Genomic DNA, 12,388 nt, shown 5'->3' on the forward strand with positions numbered 1-12,388 from the left:
CTCCCCTTTCCACCATGGGAAAGAAGGGCAGTAGCACAGGAGGAAATCTTATTGCTACAGCTTTTTTTTTTTTTTTTCCCAGCCTCTTCCTATGCCATTTTATTCTTATTCTCCTTCTAATCTCCCTTTCTGGGTACAAGTTGGGTATGATTTCAGTGTCAAAACCATCAAAAATTCACAGATTTTTCTGTGAAGCTGACCTGAGTTTTGTGTTGGGGAAACCTAGGCTAGAATTGGATTTTGTTACTAGATTTTCAGTTATGTCGTGAACAACTCTCACAGCTCTAATCTTTACATAACCCGTTTCTGTGTACTATATAAAGAACACTTCAGGCACAGTATGAAACTTAGTTATTATTTGAGGAAGGAGGTGTTATGCTAGCTCAGCATGGATTTCTTATATGCAAACATTAATACACAAGGAATGCAATTATATATATACCTGCCCACCTCTAGTGCCTGTGAAGGTGTGGATTCCTTCGTCAAGTGCTTTTTACCTTCTGCGAAATGACTGGACTGCGTGTCTGATACAGCTACGCTCGGTAAAGGGTCTAATTGCTATTATTACATTATTTGTGTTGAATTCTTGAAGCATTATTTTGTACAAATTACATGTTAGTACCAAATTGGCAGCTCTGGGGACTGAAGTCTTGCTGTATGTATCCATAGTGTAGGTACCATGGCTGAGTATGCTCTGCCCACCCTCCCCTGCACCCTGGAGTTGCGCACAGCCATCCCTCCTGCTAGCTTTGAAGGATCTGCTGTGTACGCTCTTATTTTTGCTAGTTGCAGGCAAGACCACTGCTTGTTGTACCCCCTTCTCCTGTGGGTCATCTGTGCGGCAGACAAGGGATTTTTGACTAGACTAGGGAACTTAAACAGAAGCCCAGGTCAGGTCGCCCTCCTGGGGGATGAGTGGCCAGCAGAGGAGAGGACTGTGTGCGGTAGGCGGCAGGGAAGGGGTGCGCAGCTGCTGCCCCCCCCTCCGCCTGCTAGCAGCCTGCAGCCATCTCTCTCGCAGCAGTGAGGGGCAGCTGCTGTTGGCCAGCTGAAAGCAGTTAGGGCCAGAGTCAGCTGGGGAAAACAGCGAGAAGAGATCCAGGAGCAGGTGGTGGTTTGTGCTTCTAACCACCTGTCTGAGCAACGCTTCCCTTCGCTGCCCAGAAGCTATGGCAGGCTCCAGTTTTCCCTGGGTATGGGATCCCTCGTGATGCTCAGGACCCTCCCCATGGTGAGACCATAGCCAGTGGATTTGAGGATCCTGCTTTACTGTGCTCCTGGCTGTCCGAACTTGGGAGTGACTTCAACTTAATTTTAAGCTTTAGTTTCCACAGGCTTTTTCATTTGCTGTCCCTCTGCTGATGAGACCAGTCAGAGTCTGTTGTAGTGATGCAGAATATAATAAAACTTTGTGTTTCTAAGCACATGTACCATGTCAGTACTGCTAAGCTCTTCATCAATATTAAAGAATCAGTTGTTAGTTTTTACATGCATTGCTTTTCATTATCCTCTTTTTAAGAAGGGGGATGTGGGAAAAGTCACTTTCCACCAGCTCTCAGTCACGTAGTGAGCCAGTGGTGGAGATTCAAGTAGACTACATGTCTTCCAACAGCCCACCCTTGCACTGAACCTCACCAGAATTGGAGAAATGCCAAAGACAATGATTTCTGTTCATCAGGATGGGGAAGGTGATCATTGAGCTTGTTTTATGCGGACTAAGAAGCAACTATCAGATGCAATTAGCTTCTGGGGACTACTAAAACGAGCTAGCATTTAAACCAACAAGCTAAGACTGAAGGCTTCACATCACCAGGATGGTCTGATCTTCCTTTATTATGATTTTTCTAGCAATAGATTGCTGAGGGTTGGCCTAGTGTTGTTTATTCATGGCACTTGATAGTTGCATTTACTCAATAGATTCCATTCTTCACAAATTCTGTTTTAGAGTGTGACTGAATCTTTGTCAGCATTCCTCTAAATAAATTTTTAAAATTGGATTAGTTGAAGTTTGTGTGTGTGTAGGGAGGTGCTCCAGGTTTTTCTTGTGTACAAGGATGACTTCTAACAGAAGCTAAGAAAACTTTTTAATGCCAAGTTCTTTGTCAGTGATATCTTTCTGCAAATCTTAGAAGTTGCACTGTCGAAGGGCTTTCTCCATGGCATGCTGTCCTTGCTGGGGTGGGGGAAAGTAGACTATATGCACAAGAGCATCGTTGCCTCCTGCCCCCATTCTCCCCAGAGCTGGAAGTTTATTTTAGCCCTGGGTGACATCAGGTGCTTGAGGTGGTGAATTGAGGCTGGTGTATTGGCTCATAACAATGGAGAGGAGGGCATGGACTGGCCAGTGCCAGTACAGGTGGTACCCTAGAGCTTTGAGGATCATCCTGTCCAAAAACGTCCTTCCCTGTCCCGCATGGGGATCGCTATCCCTTCTTTACCCCTGCCCCAGGGAGACCGCCTGCGGACGGGTGGACGGACAGACGCTGCAGTAAGGATTTCCATGCCTGTTGGGGGCACTGAGGTTCTCGCCAACGATGGTAAACATGATTTGGCTCCTGTGCTCTCGTAATCAGGCTTACTCGCTCTGAAACAGAGATTGCTCTATTGCAGTGCCAGGCCTCTAGCAATACCAACTGTTAAATAATAAACAGGCCCTGGTTGTTGGCAGCGGCTCCCTGGCCCCCCTGCCCCCGCCAACATGGAGTACCCATTTTCTGGGTTTACCTGCCTGCCTGGGCTCTAACGCACAGACCAGCGCCCGTGTCTGGTGGAGGTAGAGGCAGCACAGAGACATCAGTCTCTGTCTAATCTGCTTAGTTTATTATTCTCCTAGGACCTGGGGTGATATAGCAAACATGCAGTGCTTTGGCAGCCCTAACAATGGCTGTGCTGTCATTCTAGATAATATTACAGACTTCTGCCTAATGCATGGGATATTTTTTTCCTCTGTTCATCTGCCTGTTCTTTAAGGTCTTATTTTCCTTTTTTTTCCCTTTTTTTTTTGGGGGGTGGTGGTGGTGTAGCTGCTGGGAGGGACTGGTTCCTCCTTAATCAGCTCTGCTTTTTCCTGCAAATTAAAAAATAGTGTGTTTAACTGGCTTGTTCTCCTGGTGGCAGAATAGTATTTATTGTTTTAATGCATTAAGAAGTATTACCAAGCCTTTTTCCTGTAGTTTATGGTTAGAGTGAGCATTGGAATGAAGAACAATTTTTTTTTTAGTGAATGAAGGGACTCCATTATGGAAGTCACTCCACCAGTGGGGAACAAAATACTGCAGTAAATAAGCCCCTGTTCTTATCTCCATTTTGGCCACTTCTGTAGTTTTAATTTTATTTCCTTATTGCTGTGTACACTGTGCACATGTGGAAAACAGCATGTCCTGTTTTATGCAGAAGTGAAGTTCAAGAGCTTGGAGATAAGTTAGGAAAAATATTGTGATATTGTGAAGAAGAGGAGATTACACTGCAGAGTTAAAATGTAACTGCATGAATAGACTGGAGTGTACATATTAATTTCCCCTTCGTTCTCAAAAACCTTGAGCAGAACACAAGCTAGAATTTTCACTTAGTGAGTTAATGATTTTTTTTTTTAAAACCCATATATGAAATGAATTTTAAACAAAGTTGTTTTCTGTTCCATACAATTAAAAGTCCTATATTTGGAGTCAACTAAACTTTGCACAATATAGGCCATTTTTATTCATCTGTGAGGGAATCTCCTGAGCTGTGGGTTAACCATGGCATGGATGCTAAGAAAAATCTTCATGTTTTCAACAAATATTGCGCTATAAAAAGTGTGGTGTTTTCCAGTGTTCTGGAGGGAATTCTATCATAAAATTGCCTATCAACTCTACTTGAAACTCCATCCTTTATCATAATTATGGCAGGTGCCAATATAAGGAAGCACATGTAATTAGTAATGAGACCTGAGAGCACTGCCCTGTCACCAGCTTTCTATTTCCTCTGTGCAGCTTTGCCCTTACAGCTCTGAGAACTTTTTAAAGCCCTCACGTAATTAGTGTTGAGTGTTGAAACTAAGAAACACAAGATGGTGAGGTCTGAGGCTCACTGATGCTGTTTCCTCTTAAAATAGATTGTGTAATATATGCATATCTATTCATTTTCAGTAAATGAGTCAAGTTAAATACTCCAGAATAAGGGGGGGAAGCTTGAGTTTGTCTAAATTCATGGGCCAAATCTCATCATACAGGATTTTCAAAGCATCTAGATGATGTTAGGAGACCAGCACTCTTTGCTTCCCATGGCATTTGTTTTCCGAGCGTACTTGAGGACTTCTGAAAAGTCTTCTGTGTTTTTTTTTTTTAATCATCCCTGAAGGCTTTGGCCTGAACAAGCATCTGGCATTTGACGCAGTCTGTGTTGAGACTGCAGCAATGACTTCTTCCTCTGTTTGTCATTTACTTGAGTAGATCTCTACGGACAGTCTTTTGATTTATTCTCTAATGGGAACAAGTTGGAGTTCAGTGCTTCTGAAAGTCTTCAAAATATGGGAGAAGTATCAGACAATGAACTTTTTGGTTAACATGTTCTTTCTGAAAGGTGTAGAATTTACGTAGTTTAATAGGTCTCTTTATTTTGTAAGAATGTTGAAGTGATGCCAACAGATAATTTTTGGAGGCTGGAACAGGGCAGCTACAGGTATGCAGGGAGAGGCAGTGCACTCAGGAGATTAATGAAGTACGTTTGCAGCTGCTATTGTAGAAGCTGGAAACCTTGTTTCATTAAGCAGAGAAATAAACTACAGAAACAGAAGACTCCCTCTCCTTCTTTCTAGAAGTGTTTCCTTTCTTAAAATGCACGTTTTTAACCCAGTGGGAAGAGTCTTTTCTTACTGCTGACATACTCCTTAAATCATATTGTTTTCAGGCAGTAGGTAGAGTGTGTAGATGAGTGACATTTGCTTGTAACTGTAACTAAAACATAGTTTTAGTGACATCAAAAAATTTACTGCATTTATAAGCTGAACCATTTACAGCATGTAGAAGGAATATTCAAAGCAAGAGTTAGCAATGGAATATCTCTCATCTCTTTCAGTGCCTGTAGCTGTGCCATCTTGGGGAGTGATTTATTTAGCAGAGAGAGTTGTCTGGTCAGTAGTTGGTCAGAAGAATCTCCAGGAAGACCTGGAGGGAGCTGTGGGAGTGGTTCAGTAGGTGGTGCTGTTCCCTTGAAGCCAGCTCTGATGCTGTGCACAGCAGGATATTTAAGGGGTATATATTTCTACAGCTCTAGCTTTCAAATATAACCTGAAAATCTAACTATTTGTTGCCATAAAAATCTCATTAATGGTTTTTGTCAGCTGTGCTAGTATTCTTAGACACATATTTGAACTTTGGGGAGCATGGTGTTGGGACATAGTAGAGGATAAAGAATAATGGTTCTGGAGTCATCTTATATATACTTGAACCTGAAGCTTGAAACAAATTTCAGGATCTGTAAATTCCAGAAGTCATAACTGGAAAAAAAAAACACGGTGGCAACAAATGGGCAGATTTTTCCTTGCTATGTGGATAGCATTCCTGCGGGTAGCACCAAATTTGTCTTCCAGTGCAAGGCAAAACTGAATCCAGAAGCAGACCCAGAGAGGACTGCAAACATTCCAGCTCTGGGAGTTGCTTCAATGTGAGCTCTCAGTGATGGCTCTCCACTGAGCTATGCTCTAGTGAAATACAGTCACTTAACTGACAAACAAAGCAATGCGTTTTTTCAGAGGACGTGAACAGCATTTTTCCAAGCTGTCTCTAGACTTCAGAATTATTCTTCTTAGAATCTTCAGAAGCAACAAAACCTGTTGCACTGTGTTGGGTGTTCGTGTATCTTTTGTGGGAGGACTGCTTGTTATGGTCACTCGGAAAGGACGTTCTATTTAATTCTGCAGGTGATATAAAATACAACATCAGAAATTTCCTTTCATGTGGTTTGGGGTCAGAAAGGACCATTAGATGATCTGGTTTGACCTTCTGCGTGCCACTAGCTATTAGATTTGTCCAGTCTTCCCTGTTTTGAACCCAGTTATGCACAGACAGCATCTCTCCATCTTGAAACCATCAGGAGGTTAAAACTCCTCCCTTCCATTGATAGTTTTGTTCCAATGGTTAATTCCCTTGCTGTTTAAAAATGTGGGATTTGTTTCTGGTTCGATTTGACTTTTCTTTCTTTCTTTCTTTGCTTCACGTTCCAGACTTTGGTTCTTGTTATGCCTTTCTTCACCCAATTGAAGATCCCTTTAGAAAACAATGCAACAAAGAAAAGTAAAAACGCCTTCCTGAGCCTACCCACTACCTCCTGTTTATGCCTCCAGGGATTGCGTTAGCCATCTTTGCCACATTGCCCTGGGTGTTCATGTTCAGTTGTTTATTTGTTGTGACCTCTCAATCCTTTTCAGAATTGCTGTTTGCCAGGGTGTAGCACACCCCACATGCACCCGTGCCCAATCCTGGGTGCGTACAGCGTATGTTCCTTTTTCTTAAAGGTATGCCACACTAAAAAGTTTTATTTGAAAGAGAAGAAGCTTGTGCAAATGCCTGATTCTGCCCATCTGTCAATACCCTGTTCTCCTGATCTTTTATCAGTCTTTGGGTCACCCGGAGATTTTTATTAGCAGTGATTTTATAACTTGGGAGTCATTATCAAATTGTTGAATTGTGTTGGGGTTATTGCTAATTTTACCTGCATCTTACTAAAAACACCTGTGTTTGAAGACCCCCTAGGTAACATTTTTGTGAGGGTCTTCCATTAGTTAGCTGTTCAACATGTGCTCTCATTGACAGAACTGAAATGCTGTGTAGTAGTACTAAGTCAAATGCTTATAAAACTCTAAAGTGTATATGCTCTTATGCTTAGAAAATTTGCATACTTACCAAAGAATGAAATCAGGTTTGTTTGACAAGACCTACTTTCCATAAAACCATGTTGACTAGCATTAATTATATTCCTATCCTTTAGTTCTTTAGCAGTGAATTCAATCTTGGCATAAATGGGTGCAACTATACCAGTGTCAGTAGAATTGTATATTTTGCTTGCTTACAGTGTTTTTTAATGAGCATGTATTATTAAAAAAAAAAGGGAAAAAATAAATGCTCAGGGTACAGCAATATAAGCAAGAGTATTTTAATTAATATTTGGAGAGCCAGTCTGTAGCTTCTTTGCATGGTTGTGGATGGAACAAACTGGTAGCCCTAGTGACCATAGGCAGAACGGACAGTGGCGAAGGTCTCTAACTGGAATTTTAATCTGTCAAAATCCTTGTGGGATTTCTTACAAAAGTTAATGTGGGTCTGAACTCTTATCTTACATAAAGCATATGTACGCGCTCTGTGGGATTGACACAGTACTCCACAATCTTCTTTTGTTTGTACTAAAGCTCAAAGTGAGGCTTGGTTTTCCTCAGCTGGTCTCTTCTTTCATTTTCTAAAGTTCACAAAGGGAATCTAGAAGGGAAATCCTCAAAGTACCGCAGAGTTGTAGGTACTGATGAGATGGCTGTGAAGCAGCTATGCTGCTGTGGAGGCAGGAGGTTGATGACTTCTGTAAACGTCTCGGTGTTCCTTTCAGATAGTTTGAGACATTATTTTCTTTCCTATCAGGTCTTGAGATGTTTTGCACTTTAAACACCCTATTTTATTTAGTAAGCCTGAAATATTTACCATTTACGTTAGTCTCCAAATGAAAAATGTTGGGGGCTCTGCAAACAAGATTCATGGACTACTGCATTTGACTGCCTAGTATACAGAAATTTGCAAGATGTGGATGAGAGTTGTGTGTACAGAAATATTTTAATCTTGTATAAACTAAATGTGTGGATTTTATTTTGTCTCTAGGGCATGGAGACTTGGCCAAAATTGGGCTGGCACGGATGGCAAAAAAAAAAAAAGAATTAGAGTATACAAGAATGACCTACTTAAAAAAAAATTAAATTGGAAAAGAGTAATGGCTTGTAGCTATGGGATAATGGAATTTGGGACACTGGTGACTACACTTCTTCCTAATCTTGCTTTTAATTGACAACAGACGTGTTTGTGCCTTATTGCGGAAGGACTTTATGATCAACATACCTCTGCTGTGTGAAACACTCATCCTTGTTATGATGCTGTTCAGAGGAAACAGTTCAGGATTCCAATGTCCAGGTCCAGGATTTTCATTTAGATCCATTTGCACTGTATTCTGAGGGAGATTCACCCTGAGAATTAAAAAACCCCTTCACCCAGTCTCCTTCTCCCTCAAAACATCCCCACTTTCTTTCTAAACACTTAAACTTCTTCCTGTTCAAAGGATGACGTAGTGAAGGCTGGTGTTTCTGATGAACACTGTGTGGCAGGTTAATGTTATCCCTGTTGAAAACATTTGTGGTAGGGACTCTCTCTCTATATGGTGCAAGAGACTGAGATCTGACTCTCTGGGCATTATTGTGATACGAATATTTTAATTACCATAATGTATGGGTTGGAGAAGTTGAAAGAGAATTTAAGCGATTTCCATGTTGTAATAACAGATGAAATCCATGAGACTCAAACCCACTATTTTAGCACTAGACTGGTACTTTACTCAGTAGCTATAGTCTGAAACTTAATGGAAGCATTTTGTTTCCAAGAGCAGATTCCTTTACAAGGAAGTTATTAGTGATAAACCATTTGAAACAACATTTTTTTAACTTACTGTAGTTTTTTTTTCACCCACAAATTTGTTACCATTTTCTCCTTCTTAATGAAAATGGCATTTAATGTCTTAGCAGTTTATCTATACATTCAGTCCATAAAGCTCCTCACCTTTAAAGTTCATAGTAGATTTGGCGAGATACCATGTACCTTGGGGAGCCTGAATGATTTATTAAAATCCCCACCCTTCATCCCCTTCCAAATACGACAGTCAGAATTCAAAGTGAGAATAATTACAGCTGTGCAGTTACAGCAGTTCTGAAAGACAGGGTAATATGAAGACTCCAGAGGAAATGTTAACAATTCTAATAGTTTTTCATAAAAGACAGAGAGACACTGTCAAACTGGAGGTTTAAACGAAGAATAGGTTAAAATAAAAAAGAAAGAAAGAAAGAATTAGAGGCCATCAAGGGCCAGTTGAGCCATGGTACTGAGGATAAGCAATGAAAAACTTGTCTAAAATGTTGATATCTTGCTAGCAAAAAACAAGACGTGTCTATTATGTGCCCCCCTAGAAAAGTCACAGGGGGACACGGAAGAAAGAAATAAATCTCTTTCACTACCTCTCTCTGAAATACTAAATTAAGGTTAGTGGCTGCATTTGATGAAGAAAAAGTGTTTCATCTGTGCTGCACATAGAGAACTATTAGTGCGACTGCTGCATTTCTACAAATTGAATGGCATGCTATTGTCCATCTTTTTCTTTTCCCTTTTTTTGTCCTTGTTTTGAATAATTCATGGGAAAAATGATCACTTTATAATGCCACGAACTCACAGCAGGCAAAACTAATTTTACATGATATGAAAACAGATTTTATTTATTTAAGAGTAATATTTAAAGAAAACAACAACTTTTTTGACACCAGCTGCTGGGAAATAAATAGAATATATTATGACAGAAAAAAAAATCCAAATGCGTTAAAAGCTGTTCCTGAGAGATGGATTAAAGAATAAAATATAGACGTTGGGCAGATAAATTTAAACTTGGTGGTCACTGGTGTAATTCTACTCCTTAGGGGAGTGAAGGATAGTTTTCTGGAGGAAATGGAACTTCAGAGTAGTAAGTTGTGCGTAAGAAGTTCTCTGAATAGCTGGTCTCTGTGTGCCAGTGACTGGGGACAACTTGGGTGACAACTCCACAAGACCTTTTACATCCTCTAGACCAGATGGTTTTTTTTTCCCCTCAAGCGTCTGTTGCGTGAGAAGCAAGCCTCCTTTTTTTTTTTTGTCTATTTTTTCCATATCTGACCTTGGCTCTTTAGCAGGAGGAAACACTGAAGAGCGAGGATGCAACGTTAAGCTACAGCTTTTTTTTTTCCTTTGAGGTGGCTTGATGAGTGCTGCAAGGAGTATTCTGGAGGGGAAAAACAAATATATATGTATAAATAAAGTCTGTTAATGGTGCTGTGCGCTGCTTTTCCCTTGCATTCTGGAGAAGGAGGGTGGAGAGCTGCCCCGCAGGGTGGGGGGAACGGAGGCAGGCAGTGCCGAGTGTGGAGGCCTCTCCCCTTGGTGTGATCTGGTGGCTGGTGTGGGGCTGGGCTGGGTGCCACAGGCCGTCCTGGGTTTCATCCCAGCTGCCCAAGAGTCCAAGGAATGAGCGGGTTGGTGCCCGGTTCTGGTGGTGTGAGATGGGCAGGAGGAGATGGAGAGAAGGAGGAAAGCTGCGCAGTATTTTAGTGCAAGAGCAGTTGGAACATATGCTGCCATCGGTAATATAAATGTTGTTTATTGCATTTTCATGTAAAATTGTTTAACTTAAAAACGCTTAGTGACAGAGGGAATGTAAATCTGAGGCTGAGAGCCTGAGTCACCAGCAGAAGTTTATTATTATCCCTGATAAGAGCTGAATTCCAGCCTTTCTGTGTGCTATAAAATGGGGCAGTTTTGTCTATTATTGGCGCCGTGTGCATCGCTATAGTTAAGGGTCTGTCAGCAGTTCAACTGTGAGCCCCTATTTTCACGGGTTTATAACTCGACTCTTAAAAATTCACTCCAGGCTGAAACTTGGCACACAAGACGAAGTCTCTGGAAGTGATGCTGAAACTTAGCTTGTCCTCAGGCAGCTTCCTGACAGTGTTAAAAGACAGGAGGTGTGTGTATGGCTCCTTCCAAAATACGAGAGCAAGGACAAGGGCCCAGCATTTTGTGCCTTTCATTAAAAATGACGCTGTGGTTGGATTCTGGCTTGCTTAGAAGGAGCACGCTGATGCCCCTCAGTATTCTTGCACATGTCTTAAATTTGGAAAGACTTCTGTTTAAATTTTATGTGACTTACCTGTTCTCTTTCTTGTTAGTTTTACACCCATTAAGCTCTTTGTGTTTGTTTAAATGGGAATTAAATGCACTGTTGTTTTGCTATGCTTTAAGGTTTAAACACCATTTAACATTTCCATTTAACTGACTGCTATTAATTAGTTAATATTTGTGTAGGGTTTGGGCAATATAACATGCTATAAGTGTATGAAGTATATTATTATTTAATACTTCCAGTAATATTTTCCAAGAGATGGGTTTCAAGGCTGTAATACAGTTGTACCTGCTGGATAGTTATAATGATGCAACCTTTGCTCTGACCCAATGTCATCTGGTACAAGGCATGCTGTAATCATGTGAAGAGAGCATGGTTTGGTGTATTTGTATGCTCTAGTTCATCAAGGTATGAGAACCAATGCTTTTTTTGAAGGGGCGTGCATTTTTCAAACCGGTTGGATGCTTTTATGGGGTTGTCATCTTGAAAGTAATGCCATCAGGTTACTTTTGATTTTGTAGCTGATCATGGTGGTCAGGGAGTACCTTTGGTGCTACAGACTGGCAAGAATCCTTTAAAGGAAGGAAGTGAATAGTGGTAACTCTTCATGTGATTATCCAGATTTATAAGTAGATAGGTCCAACTGTGAAATCTGCAGTTCACCTGGGAAAATGAACCTTTCTGTACATCAGAATCAAAACCACAGGCAAAAAATTACAAGAGAGAAGGTCTATTTGAGGTCCGTCAAGAGGCAAAGGGTAAAAAAAATCAGTGGGTTAAAAATCAGCCTCTGACATATATGGAAAGATGGTACTTGTCTTGTTATCGTTAATAAATATAAAATATGTATTTGAAAAAAAATATCCATACTTTGCACATACAATTTTGCTTAGATTTTTTTCAGCTCTTGACCCATTAAGGATCTAATTCTTGGCTTATATCTGTTGACTGAAGAACAGCACTAGATATGAAATTGGCCCAGTGAAACAAATTCTCTTCTCGTATGCAGTCATAAATCAGAAATAACCCTGGATTTTTGTACAGGTGTCAGTGTTCTGATTTACACTAGCATATATCTAAAACCAAAATCTGGCCAGCTATCTAAAATTTGGGAGTTTCAGTTTGTGGTACGAGGTAGCAGTTGGTTGGCATAGACCTCCTTTTGCTGAGGTCATCTGGTCTGACCGCCAACATCCGTGCCTGCAAAAAAATTTCATTATCTTAATATCCACCATTCTTGATGGATGATTCTCGTACCTAACCTTGATTATCTCTGGAGAAAATAGCTAAATACAGTCTTCTGGGATTTGCTAACAAATATTTAAACATCTTATTGCATTGAAAATGGTAAATCCATGTAATGAATTATAACTGGCAATGAGTCTGAGGTGCATCTTCTGGAACTAACTTTTTGCTAAACTTTATTTGGATTCAGGCCCCGTTGGCAGAGCATGTGAAAGGG

The sequence above is a fragment of the Nyctibius grandis genome, chromosome 23 (genome assembly GCF_013368605.1).
Source record: "Nyctibius grandis isolate bNycGra1 chromosome 23, bNycGra1.pri, whole genome shotgun sequence".
NCBI lineage: Eukaryota > Metazoa > Chordata > Aves > Nyctibiiformes > Nyctibiidae > Nyctibius > Nyctibius grandis.